We start from the raw sequence: 12,809 nt of genomic DNA, 5'->3' as shown, positions 1-12,809 counted from the left end.
CTGTTCCCTTTGTTTCATGTATCGTTCTCAGACATCCAACATCCACACAGATTGCTCCCTTACCCCACTAATATATCAGATTCTTCCCAAGAACTTTTCTGCCCTGTATGAAAAATGGCACCCTTTGTACTCTTATCATCGAATCCAAATTTACTTTTTTTCATACACAAATTAACACCACTCATTATATTATATATCTATTTACTTACTTGTTTGATACCTGTCTCCCCCAAAAGCCCAGTGAGAGCTGGAACTTGTCTGCTTTCCTCACTGCTATACTTCCTGTGTCTGGCAGAGTGACTGGCGCAGGACAGAGGCACAATTAATATTGGTTTAATAAACAAATGATACGTTTGGATTTTTTCCATGTATCACCTCTATTTTCTATATATAGAGAAGTAGCTAGATGGTTATTATCAACTGAAGTCAGAAAACTCAGTTTCTGTTTGACTCATGTAACACAAGTCAATCATTCTCTTACCTTGAGCTTTTTTACACTAGTTGCAACTAAAACATGTATTGGTACAACAAACACAAGGACTGCCATCCACAGTAACACTGCTGGACCCAGCTCTTGCCGAAGGGGTAATATAGCCGTCAGGACTTGAAAAGGGGCTGACCAGAGGAGATTGAAATTTGTGGTCAAATCTATGAGCTGCTGGGATTTACTGACATCAACATAATGATTTCACCAGTGGAACACTTTTTTTCATGAAATGTTAGATGAAAGTAGGGCCTAGAAAAAGAGAAACAAAATATTTAGAGTTCATGGGCATCTTTATAATAAAACAATGATAACTTTTAGTATCAAAATTTAATATAATGTCAATAGACGTGTTTTTAGATGAGGAAATTATAATTATTGATCAAAGAACATAGTTTTAAAATTCACTGTGTATTGGTAAAGAATAACACTTGGGTTCCCAAGCAAATATGTTCATCTACAATTTATTGATTACAAAATTGTAAAATAAATTTATTCTAGATTTCTGACATTGAGGTGTCCCTCTAATCATTGGCATCCCTATAATGTTAAACCAATACAAATTACATAAATGAATCAATGAATATCTAATGAACGCTGATGAATAATATTATGCTCGAAACTGGAAAATTTTAAAGGGCACTCACTGTTCCAATTCTCTCGAGATTATAATCTACTTGTGGAGTCTATTCCTCCCATACAACCTCCACACAGGATGATTGTAAGTATAAAAATACCTAGAAAGTGTTATGAGAATTTAGAGAGAGAAGAATATTAGAAAGACCTCATGGAGCAGATGGAAATACATCTTTTCTTTCAAGGCCCAATTCTCACTTTGTCTCTGTTCACATTATTCAGTATTTTTACATTGAATTCAGTATCACCATGTTTAATTATTGGTAACGTCTTACTAAGCTTTATGTTAGAAATTAACTTATTTAACTCCCTACCTATTTAAACATCCCAGATAAATGCTTAAATAGTTATTAAAATAGTGGGAAATTGGTATTTATACTGGAAACCAGGCAAAAGTCCATTCGTACCCCAAACATTTTAAGGTATTTCTATTACATTGATTTAAAGAGAGACAGATTTGAGAGCTGAGGCTAAAAAGAGTAAATGGGATACAGGAGTCACTCAAAAAATCTATGTATTTAATGAATTAATAATACACAGTCACAGGAAAAGTCCACCTGGTAAATAAGTAGGCAGGGCCTTCGGTGGAACTCTCCTACCATGTTTCCCCGAAAATAAGACCTAATGGGAAAATAAGCCCTAGCATGATTTTTCAGGAGGACATCCCCTGAACATAAGCCCTAATGCATCTTTTGAAGCAAAAAGTAATGTAAGACCTGGTCTTATTTTCGGGGAAACACAGTAACATTCCCTTGCTTAAAGCACAGGAGCTTAGTGTAATGGGAGAAGCCAGGGGACCTGCCTGAGGGATTACACAGCCTTGGGAGGCTACCAGGTGCCAGAATCCCCCTAAGCTCCATAGCTATTATAATGGTCAATCCTCATTTGCATGTCTGCACAGAAGCTTGGAAACGTTTCTGCTGCTGAATAGTAAGGGGGACAGTGGTGCTGATGATCAAACAGGGACTACTATGGCCACAAGAGAAGAGAAAGAAAAAATACTAGTCACTACAGTAATTTAGCTTCTAGCTGTGTCTCCTCAAAATGTAGTTCTTTAAACTCCCCCTAATAAGTTACTGTGCCCGAGTAAAACAATGGAAATCCAAGAACTGTAATTCCCATTTCATTTAGTCCATAAAAAATTTTAAAGAGGTCCATTAGTCTCTAATAGAATCTGACCCCAACTTATCATTTAAACAAATATAAACTCTTTTCTCCCACCATTCTAAAAGGCGTAAATAAATAGTATTTAGTATTAATTAAAATACTAAAAGATTGAGAGGTTTGAAGTAACTAAATTATCCAAGGAATCAAATAAATGCCCTCCTACTGGAAAAAAAAAATCATAAGGAACATGAAAATATATTTGAATCTCTTTGTAATCTTTACAGTGAAAAAACATGATACCCATCAAGAGTGAATAGTAAGAATAGAAACACTTTTTAAAAATATTGAAAATATACTGTTATTTTTTAATGCAATTGTGCCATCAAAAGTACAAATGGATATTACAATAAATTGAAATTTTTAAACGAGTAGATATGTTTAATACCTTTCCCCAGAAATTAGGAAAAACCTGTTTTTAAAAAATAAAATGAGGGAAAACAAGAGTTAAGGCATGGAGAAGAGGTTCAAGAAATCACCACATACACATGAGATATGAACATATATGCATATATTTTCATGTATACTTTATATATTTCGAGTAATGAAGAAAACAGTCTCTAGAGCAGAATGCCTGGGTCCTAAGGTTAGCTCCTCCATTTAATAAGGTTTTTGACTATGAGTATATTATTCAATTGCTTTGAGTTTAAATTTCCTTACGTTATAAGAAGGTTACACAATTAAGTTCGCGAAGTCATCCTAGAAAAAGTGCTACATACCTCACTGCTGAATATCACTATGGTCACCTTCGAAGTACTGCCCTCGGGAAGCTATGCACTGATGCCAGCACCTTGTCCACCTTTCAAAGCAATTGTGGAACTCTTTTTCTGGAATGGCCATCAGAGCTGTCGCAGTATTACACTTGATGCCCTGAGTGTCATAGAAATGTCTTCTTTTCAATATTTCCTTTATCTTCGAGTAAAGAAAGAAGTCATTGGGGGCCCGATCAGGTGAGTAGGGAGGGTGTTCCAATACAGTTATTTGTTTACTGGCTAAAAACTCCCTCACAGACAGTGCTGTGTGAGCTGGTGCATTGTCGTGATGCAAGAGCCATGAATTTTTGGCGAAAAGTTCAGGTCGTCTCACTTTTTCATGAAGCCTTTTCAGCACTTCCAAATGGTTAACTTGGTTAACTGTTTGTCCAGCTGGTACAAATTCATAATGAATAAACCCTCTGATATCAAAAAAGATTAGCAACATCATTGCAATAAAGTTCGCGAACTTAATTGTCCGACCGTGTGTGTATGAGCATTATATCTACATCGACACCTATAACTGAATGTTTATCTGTGTCTATGTACTAACAGTGATTAATACAGGGAGCAACAGATATATACGTATAAATACACACACTAGTATTTTACAAGTTAAGAATAAGAAGAAAGAATTAAAGAAAAAAAATAGAAGACAATCGTTCTGAGTGAAAAAAATATTTCAAACCAAAAGCAGTCAGAAAGCACCAGCCAAATTAATTAGAAAACAGCACCTCCTCTTATCCTAGTGAAATTTGTAAATTCTGTAGTCTTAGAATTATCCTTAAGAAGAAATCCTTACAAGCATGCAAGCTGGGAAAAATCAAATGAAACAGATTATCCTAAAATGATGGAGGTAAGAGGTGGGGGGTTGGTAGCAGCCATCTCGGTCACACCTAGTATCAGAAGACAATGTTGCAATGGTTACAAAGGATGTGTGGAAAGAGCACTTTGATATACATCCATTGGAAATATAAACTGCTCCAGACTCTTTGAAAAATCTTTGGAAACCCTATTAAAGAGAAAACTATGTTCATGTTTCTTTAAGTCCAGCAATTCCAATCCTATGACAAAACATAGATATATACAAGGATGTTTTCTGCAGCATTGCTCATAGTCGGTGAATAAATTATGGTTATAGAACAAATAGAATACCCTATAGCCATTAAAAAGTATGATTACAGTTATAGCAGTGAATGTTCACTTTTCGAATAAGTAAAGCAAAATAAAATTTTTGAAAAAAAGGTGTTTATAATGTTACCCAAAATTTAGAAAACAATGAAAGGTATGTGCCCCCCACCCCCCAAAAATCATATGTAGTATGAGTGAAGGTGGTAATCTGGTAATCGAGGGGGAAAGCAAAATAGAGAAAAAACGACAATAGTAGGGAAAAAGTATAGTCTCTCTACATATGAATGTCTCTTCTATGCATTTATTTAAACTTATGTTTATACATAAGAATAAATGTATTTTAAAATGAAATCAAAGAGATTAAATACAAAAAAAGGAAGAGAAATCACGTTACAAAGTATTTTCTCAATATATTTGTTCCTGATATACTATGAAGTACATAACATTATAAAACAGTGTATGCCAAATATATATGTATGCATGTAAAATAAATATTAGAGGAAAATACACTAATGTTTACCTTTGCAGTCTGGAATTATGAATAGTTGCCATTTTCTCTTTCTTATTTTATGCATTATACACATTATCTTCAACATATAAAATAAAATTATCTTTAAAAATTAATTGCTTTCAAAATATTGATGGAAAGATGAAAAGGGCACCATATAATTTTGTGTTATTCTACATGGCATTTTTTTTAACACCAGGAGCACTGATTTTTTTTCAATATTTCTGTTTGTTTGCCAAAAAAACATTTACATTTTTGTAGGGACAAAATTCACAAGCCATGAAGGACAATTTAGTTGCCATTTATTGTTAACTATACAATCTAAAATGCCTCTTCATTATATGAAACAATTTGAAAGAATACTGCAATATGACACTACAATTACAGTGGACTATGCAACATGTTCTAGAATTGTCTGCTAGAAAGTTTTAATCTGCTAAAAGAGAGACAGCAAGACTGAGGTAAAAATAAGAACTCTGTTTGTAAAATCTAAAACAATGTAAAAGGTTGGGAGTTCAATCAAAATGAAAACTAACCAATTTTCATTTAGCAATTTTATTGTAATCATAATCACTTCTTTGAAACTGTTATTTTTAGATTCTGTTTTAGATTCTTTTGTCTACAATATTTTCATTTCATATGAATCCTAGTTCACACATAGAAAAGCACAACTATGTGACTCATCACTTTTTGAAACTTCATTCATTTCATTTATTGATATTTTGCTTGAAGAAGACACAGATGAATGAGATATAGTTCTCAGCCTCAATAACTCCTCCTACTGAACTCGAAATATTTTGATTATTACAGTGCTCAATTCACTAATATTTCATTTTATCATTTGATGATAAAATTTGTTTTGCAGTTTCATGTTCTCCCGCTTACATATTTGTTTCTTTCTAGATTCATTGTCATAATGGTAGTTAGTATCTTTTATTCCTGAACTATTAAAATAGTTCTAAGATACTCCTTATTTCCAACCCTATCCATTTTCAATCTTTATCTTGTGATCATCCACCCTATAGATCAAGTGAGTCCCAATTCCATATAGAATTAAGTACATTTTTACAATGTATCTTTCAAGTTTAAAAAAAAATCTACAAATACTTTTGTATTACTACCCTAACCCCCTACATCCCCTTCCTATAATGAAACACTGACTCTAGCGAATTACTAATCTACTCATTTTCTGAGAGCTAGTACTCAATTCCGTACTCTTTTCCCCCTGTATTTCCAACAGTAGAGCCTTTGCCTGATACAATTCATCGTTCAGATCAATATTACACAATATGGTACAATATTAACGACAATATTTTTCTTGACCATCCCAACTATCAGCAACAGGCATCATGTAATTTAGAGCTGGAAGTGCCCTAAAATTTCCTACACAGTGAGTCTCAACCAGTGGTGAACATACTTCTAATGAGACCTGATGTACCTAAAGGGACCCTTGTAAGAATTCATTCTTCTTCATTTTCTTTGTGTGCAAAAAACTATGCAAGGATTCTCCTTCTGACTCTAATTGCAGGATTTGAATTCTAACTCTTCATCTCCTAACCACACTTAAGTATCTCTATTTTAAAGAATGTAAATTGTATCAATTTTCTTTTTATTTTATAATTACCACAATTAAGGTACGGACAAAATTTTAACTACAGTGGTACCTCAGTTTTCTAACGTAATCTGTTCCAGAAGTTGAGTTCTGAAACATGGGAAAACCAAGGCACGGTTTCCCGTAGAAAGTAATGTAAAATGGATTAATCCGTTCCAGACCTTTAAAATCAACCCATAAAACAGCAATTTAGCATGAATTTTACTACCTAATGATAACGTAGATCGATAAAATGATACACAATGAAAGCAATAAACACAATATACTGTACTGTAAAAGCAATAATTAAAACACAATGTAAAAACAGTACTGTAGATGATAAAAATGAAAATGCAATTTTTTCTTACCGGCAATGATGATAGTCATGGTTTGGATGGGGGTCTCCTTCAATAATCACAATAGGTGACTGTTTTTCAGGTGTTCTGTGGTCCCCTTCCATAATCGCAATAGGCGAGTGTTACTCAGGTGTTCTGTGGTCCTCTTCCATAATCGCAACAGGTGAGTGTTGTTCAGGTGTTCTATAGCCCTTTTCCATAATTGCTGTAGGTGACTCCTCTCCTGCCATTCCTTCCCTAGTTTTTTTTTCACATCACTGACACCTGGTTTAGATTCACCAGATCTTTTCCTCACTAAAAATTTTTCAATTGACATTTGCTTTTTCCGATGTTTTAAAATTTGTCTAAAGTGAGACACAGCATTATCATTGAAAGTGTTAGTGGCAGCCTTATGAGGGAGATATTTTTCAACAAAAATTTGCACTTCAACCTATTTTGCACACGTTTCTTTGATCAGTGCAGTGGAAACACTTTCTCTTCCCTCCTCCTCTGAAGACAATTCCTCAGTTGCTGCCTGTTGCTCCATCAGAATGTTCTGAAGTTCTTCTGCGGTGAGTTCAGTCTTGTGGTCCTTCACTGACTCCTCCACATCATCACTGCTCACTTCCAAGCCCATGGACTTGCTCAGAGACACAACATCCTCAACACCAGGAGCATCCTCTCCAACATCCTCAAATGCACGTTCAGGGACAGCGTCTGGCCACAAATTCTTCCATGCTGACTTCATTGTTCTGTGAGACACATCCCTCCATGCTTTGTCTATGAGATGTAAGCAATGTAGGATATTGAAATGATTCTTCCAGAGCTCTCTGAGGGTTAGCTCTGTGTCCGAGATCATCTCCAAGCACCTCTGGAACAGTGCTTTGGTGTAAAGCTTCTTAAAATTAGATACTACCTGCTGGTTCATGGACTGGATGAGAGGAGTCGTGTTGGGGGGCAAAAACTTTACATTGGTAAAACCGAACTCTTCCATCAACGCATCGTCCAAGTCTGGGGGGTGAGCTGGAGCATTATCCATAACAAGTAGGCACTTCATTGGAAGATTTTTGTCTTGGAGGTTTTTTTTTACACGTGGCCTAAACACTTCATGAACCCACTCAATAAAAAATTGCCTGTTTGCCCTCCACCTCACATGCAATTTACTTTTTATGACATTGTTTTTCTTAAATACCCTGGGGTTCTCAGAATGGTAGACTAGCAAAGGTTTCAACTTAAAATCCCACTTGCATTCCCACAAAACAAAAGGGTTAGCCTATCTTTCCTGGGCTTGTGTCCTGGCAATGATTTCTCCTCCTGTATTATGTAGGTCGTCTTTGTCATTTTCTTCCAAAAGAGGCCTATCTCGGCACAATTGAAAACTTGTTGGGGAAGGAAACCCTCTGACTCTACATAATCTTTAAATTCCAAACAAATTGGTCGGTGTCTTCTTTGCTGGCACTGGCAGCTTCACCATGTCTCACCACATCGTGTATGCCACTTCTCCTCTTAAACTTTTCAAACCACCCCCTACTTGCCTTGAAAATATCACTCTCAGCACTTGTTCCAGGGGTATTTTTGATGAGGTCAGCATGCAAATGTAAAGCTTTTTCACAAATTATGCTCTCAGAAATGCTGTCACCGGTCAACTGTTTTTCATTTATCCATATGAAAAGCAATTTTTCCACTTCTTCAATTGTTTGTGTTCTTTGCCTTGTAAGTATTTTAACAGCTTTTGCAACATTGGCTCCTTAATTGCTTCTTTATTTTTTAAGATGGTACAAACTGTAGATTTGGCAATACCAAACTGCATTACCAGACCACATACACAGACAACATTTTCATATTTGGAAATAATTTCCTTCTTCACCTCTATCATTGTCCCGTTAATAATTCTCTTGGCTTTGAAGCTTTTATGCATTTCTCACAGCAAGGGGTGATTGGCAGAGGGCTCCTGAGATGACATGAACCAGACTGATTGCACACAGTCACAAAAACAAATTAGTTGCAAGAAGGCTACTTAGATTAGATGACCACAGATTGATGAACTGGGTTCCACACAGTCACAAAAACAATTCAGTTGCAAGAGTGCTCCTGAGATGAGATGAGCAAATTGATTGCCCACAGTCACCTAATAAGCCCAAATATCAACTCCGCGTTGCGTGGGTGCTCAGGACTCAAAGTCGACAGGTAGGCTTCAGGATCTTGCACTCAGCGTGACATGTTTGATTTCCAAGGCGTGTTCGAAAACTGTAGCATTTACTTCTGGGTTTACGGCGTTCGTACACCGAAATGTTCGTCAACGGAGATGTTCGAAAACCGAGGTACTACTGTACAAATGTAGACAGTCTAGACATGGTTATTAAATTTAAATTAACTGAAATTCAAAATTTACTCCTTTAGTCCTACTAGTCACATTTCAGAGGTTCAACAGCCATATGACTAACTGTTACCATACTGGACAGTGCAGATATAGAATACATTTAAAATCACAAAAATTTCTATTGGATAGTGTTTAATGGAAGAATGCCCCAGGATTGCCCACATTAAACCAGGACTAACTAATTCTGTTTCTGAACCATATCTTGTTTCTTAGTCCTCAAGCATTCTCATGGAGCCTGCACCTGTGAGATAAGGGGAAACAAATCTGAATTTGGAAACCAGACTCTTAAAGTGAAGAGTCTGGTTTCACAAGTGCAAAGAAGCCGATGTTCTTCCCCACAGACCTTAAAAATGTTATCCCCTGAATTTACTCTAAAGTAACAGCTATCACGTGGGTGGATACAGAATAAGAAAATTCTAACACCTCCCCTCCTCACCAAGAAAAGGGTCTGAGGCCTGACCCTGTCACCACCAAACCACTTAACCCCACCCTAATAACATGTTCCTGTGAAATAGGGCCAGTGGCAGGTAAATATGGGTCACCTGCGTCACTGTGGGAGCCATTTAGGATCTTGAAGGTGTCTACACATGATAAAAATCATAATCCTAAAGCCTATAAAGATAAAGGGAAATTTAACAACCTCAATTAGTCCTGTGGAGATAGTCTCCCTCTGGAAGGCAGGTGTAGGATAAGACTCAGAAGAAAGGCCTGGCTTATTATATCAGTCCTAACAGCGTGTGATGTCCCAATACATCCTGAAAATACAGGTCTTAGTGTCTTCTGCTGCTTGTTTGATGGACTTGGAGTTAAATTGTGATCCACACTACAGGATGGACTGAGCCTGCTTGACCGCCATACTCCTGTGATCCTTGAGTGACCTTTGTTCTTAAGCAATGTCTAAGGAACAATACAGCCGCAGCCCTGTAGTCACTGTTGCCTCTTATACTATCTTCAGGGTCTCTTTGCCCTTGCAATGGACTCACAAACAACACTTGCTTTTCCGTTTCATTTCTAACAGCTTGCTCTAACTCTTCTATTTTTATAAATTCACCCAATCTTATATGCAAACACCAAATGCTTTAATCAATGAATGGAATCCTGTTCCATATGAACCATATATCGAAAACAAGTGTTAGCGTTTAATCTGAGACAGATTCTTTAATAACTGTCTTCCATATCTGGATTTCTCAGAATTTCTCTGGCCCTATATTTGGGCTGTGCTATACAGAGCTAGCTCTGCAGAAAGTTCAGTTATATTCCCTGGCTCAGTTGATCCTGGGTCATTCCAAGATCTTCAAAACCACTTTATCCTTCCTATTTGGCCTAATATGGCCAAATTAAATGATCTGTGATGCTTCATGCCCAGCTAAGCTCAAATTACAATACTTCCTTCTACTTATACAAATTCTACAGCTCTACCAAAGACCATCTGAAGGCTTCCTCCCCATGTGAAGTCTTCCTAGACTGCATACAATCATTATAGATTTCCTGCTCACCTAATCTCTTATAAAATCTATATTTCGTTCCACACATTTATCATGTATGCTAATAATTCTCCCAGTTTCCTGAAGGCAATGGCTCATTTATTCATTTACTCAGTCATGCAACTTTTATGAAAAAAAAAATGTATAAAAGCCACTCTCTGAGATCATAAAGATACAACAAGAAAATACATTTCTATTCCAAATCTTGAAGAGCTCACAATTTATAAAGGAGTACAGAATAAGAATGCAAAACACACCTGTTAATGGAATAATTCAGCGATAACTATGAGAGGGAGGAAACCTTTTTTCATTGTTTCTAATTATGATGTAAATTAAAGGCTTAGGATAGTAAAGAGGTGTTATTTAAAATTGTATTATCGAGAAAGGACAAATTAAATTTTAGGGTTATTTCAGGTGTAAGGATCAGCCATGTTGGGGGTGGAGAGGGTTGGGGCTTAGAATGAAAGAGAAGCAGATAATAACTGTATAGAGAAGGATAGCTTTGTTGCATGAAAAAGTAACGTCGATTGATGAGCAGGAAGAAAAAACGTAGTATGTAGAATGAAAGTGATTGTGAAAAGAAATTTAAGGATACATAGACAACCATGAACGCATTCAATTCTATTCACTTTCTGAGAAGAAGTTAAATGACATAACAGGAGGCAAAGAACATCATTTAATTGCACAGATTAGGGTTGATTAGAAATTGCAGAGATTATAGGGAGAGGACCTTATAGAGAAATTAATGCAACCAATACTGATGAGTCAAAGTTCTTTTAAAGCGAAACAAATGCATATTCAAAGAGCACCCTAAAAAAATTTTAATATACTCTCTTATTTTCCTAGTTCTCTTATTTTAAAGCACATCTGGGAAGAGTCCATTTAGAAATTGGGAATTCCTTAAACTTTTTACCTTTTTGTAGATCAGTCCAATTATAGCTGTCTGAATTTTTGCTGAAGTGAGCATGTTAAAATGTTGATATTGCTTAAGGACCAGGGTTTGCAAAAAGACTACAACAAAAAGTGGCAAAGCCACTCCAGCCAAAATTGGGGCAGTGTTCACAGAAAACGATCATTTGCCTGAATGTCATAAAAACTGAGAACAGGGAAGAAATGTTAAACATCTAAAGTAGTTAAATGCTAATGAGAGTTAAATGTTGCCAAATGTTACACACACACACACACACACACACACACACACACACACACACAATCTTACCTGTTCTTTTTCTCTGCTTGCCCAATTTGGCATCTTTCTGCCCTTTGTTTTTTCTCAAGCATTAACTGAACAATTATTTTCACAGGCTTGTAGTGCGAGGTTATTTTCTAGTTTCCATATGGTAATCTCATCAAATAACTTTTCTTGTCTAATTTCATCACAGAATTTAAGACACAAAGACATATAAAATCTGTTTTTTGTGTGTGTTTTTTTCTTTCAATTTTTGGTAAATGCTGTGCTCACCTCCTCTCAGGACCACAAGAAAAACCACTATTGAGAATCAGCTGAAGTCTAGCTGAATCAAAGCCCTACAACTAAGGGCATGCAGAAGAAGCCACCTCGAGACTGGGAGGAGGGGTGGAATGGGCTGGTCCCACACCTGAGTGTGACAAATGAAAATTGGGATATTTCAGCTGGGGGGATAGGGTAGTACCAGCCTATTCCCAGCCTTCTTCCAAATAACATAAGAAAACAAATACCTACTTGTTTAAGTCATTTTTATTTGGCTATTCTGTTACTTGAAGCCAAACATACTCCTAAGTGATGTAGTTCAGATATACACAGCTTATGAGCTTGGTGACATGACTTGTTTATTAAGAAATTAAACCCATATTTATACCCAGGCCTTCTGACTCTATAGCTTCAGTTCTTTCCATTATAAAGTACAGTAGTCCAAGAGACCCTAACAAAATATTACACTACTACAAATTGGGACTGCTTTCATTGTCATTATTACTGAATAATCTCAATTGAGGTTATGAGAAAATTGGGCAGAACTAACACAAGTAAAATGAAATACATATATAAACTAACCATATATTTAGCAATGCTTGGGATGGATTTAAACCCTGTGGTAACCATGCATGCACTGGATTCAATTTTACTTTTATTATACTATATAATATCATATTACAATTCATATTTAACAAAAAGGCTTAACTATAATAAGAAAGGACCTTTAGTAGTCACATTTCTATTGCCTCAAATACATTGGACATGTTCCTGCAGCACGGTTTTAAAAACATATAAAGCAATAAACTACTTTCCTGTCATATTAAGTATTTCCATTCCATTCCATAAAATAAATATTCACTTTCAACATAAGATTACATTGATTTTCAGAAA

Source organism: Rhinolophus sinicus, linkage group LG01 (assembly GCF_036562045.2).
Source record: "Rhinolophus sinicus isolate RSC01 linkage group LG01, ASM3656204v1, whole genome shotgun sequence".
In the NCBI taxonomy this organism is placed as follows: domain Eukaryota; kingdom Metazoa; phylum Chordata; class Mammalia; order Chiroptera; family Rhinolophidae; genus Rhinolophus; species Rhinolophus sinicus.
Note: the sequence above shows the minus strand (reverse complement) of the source record.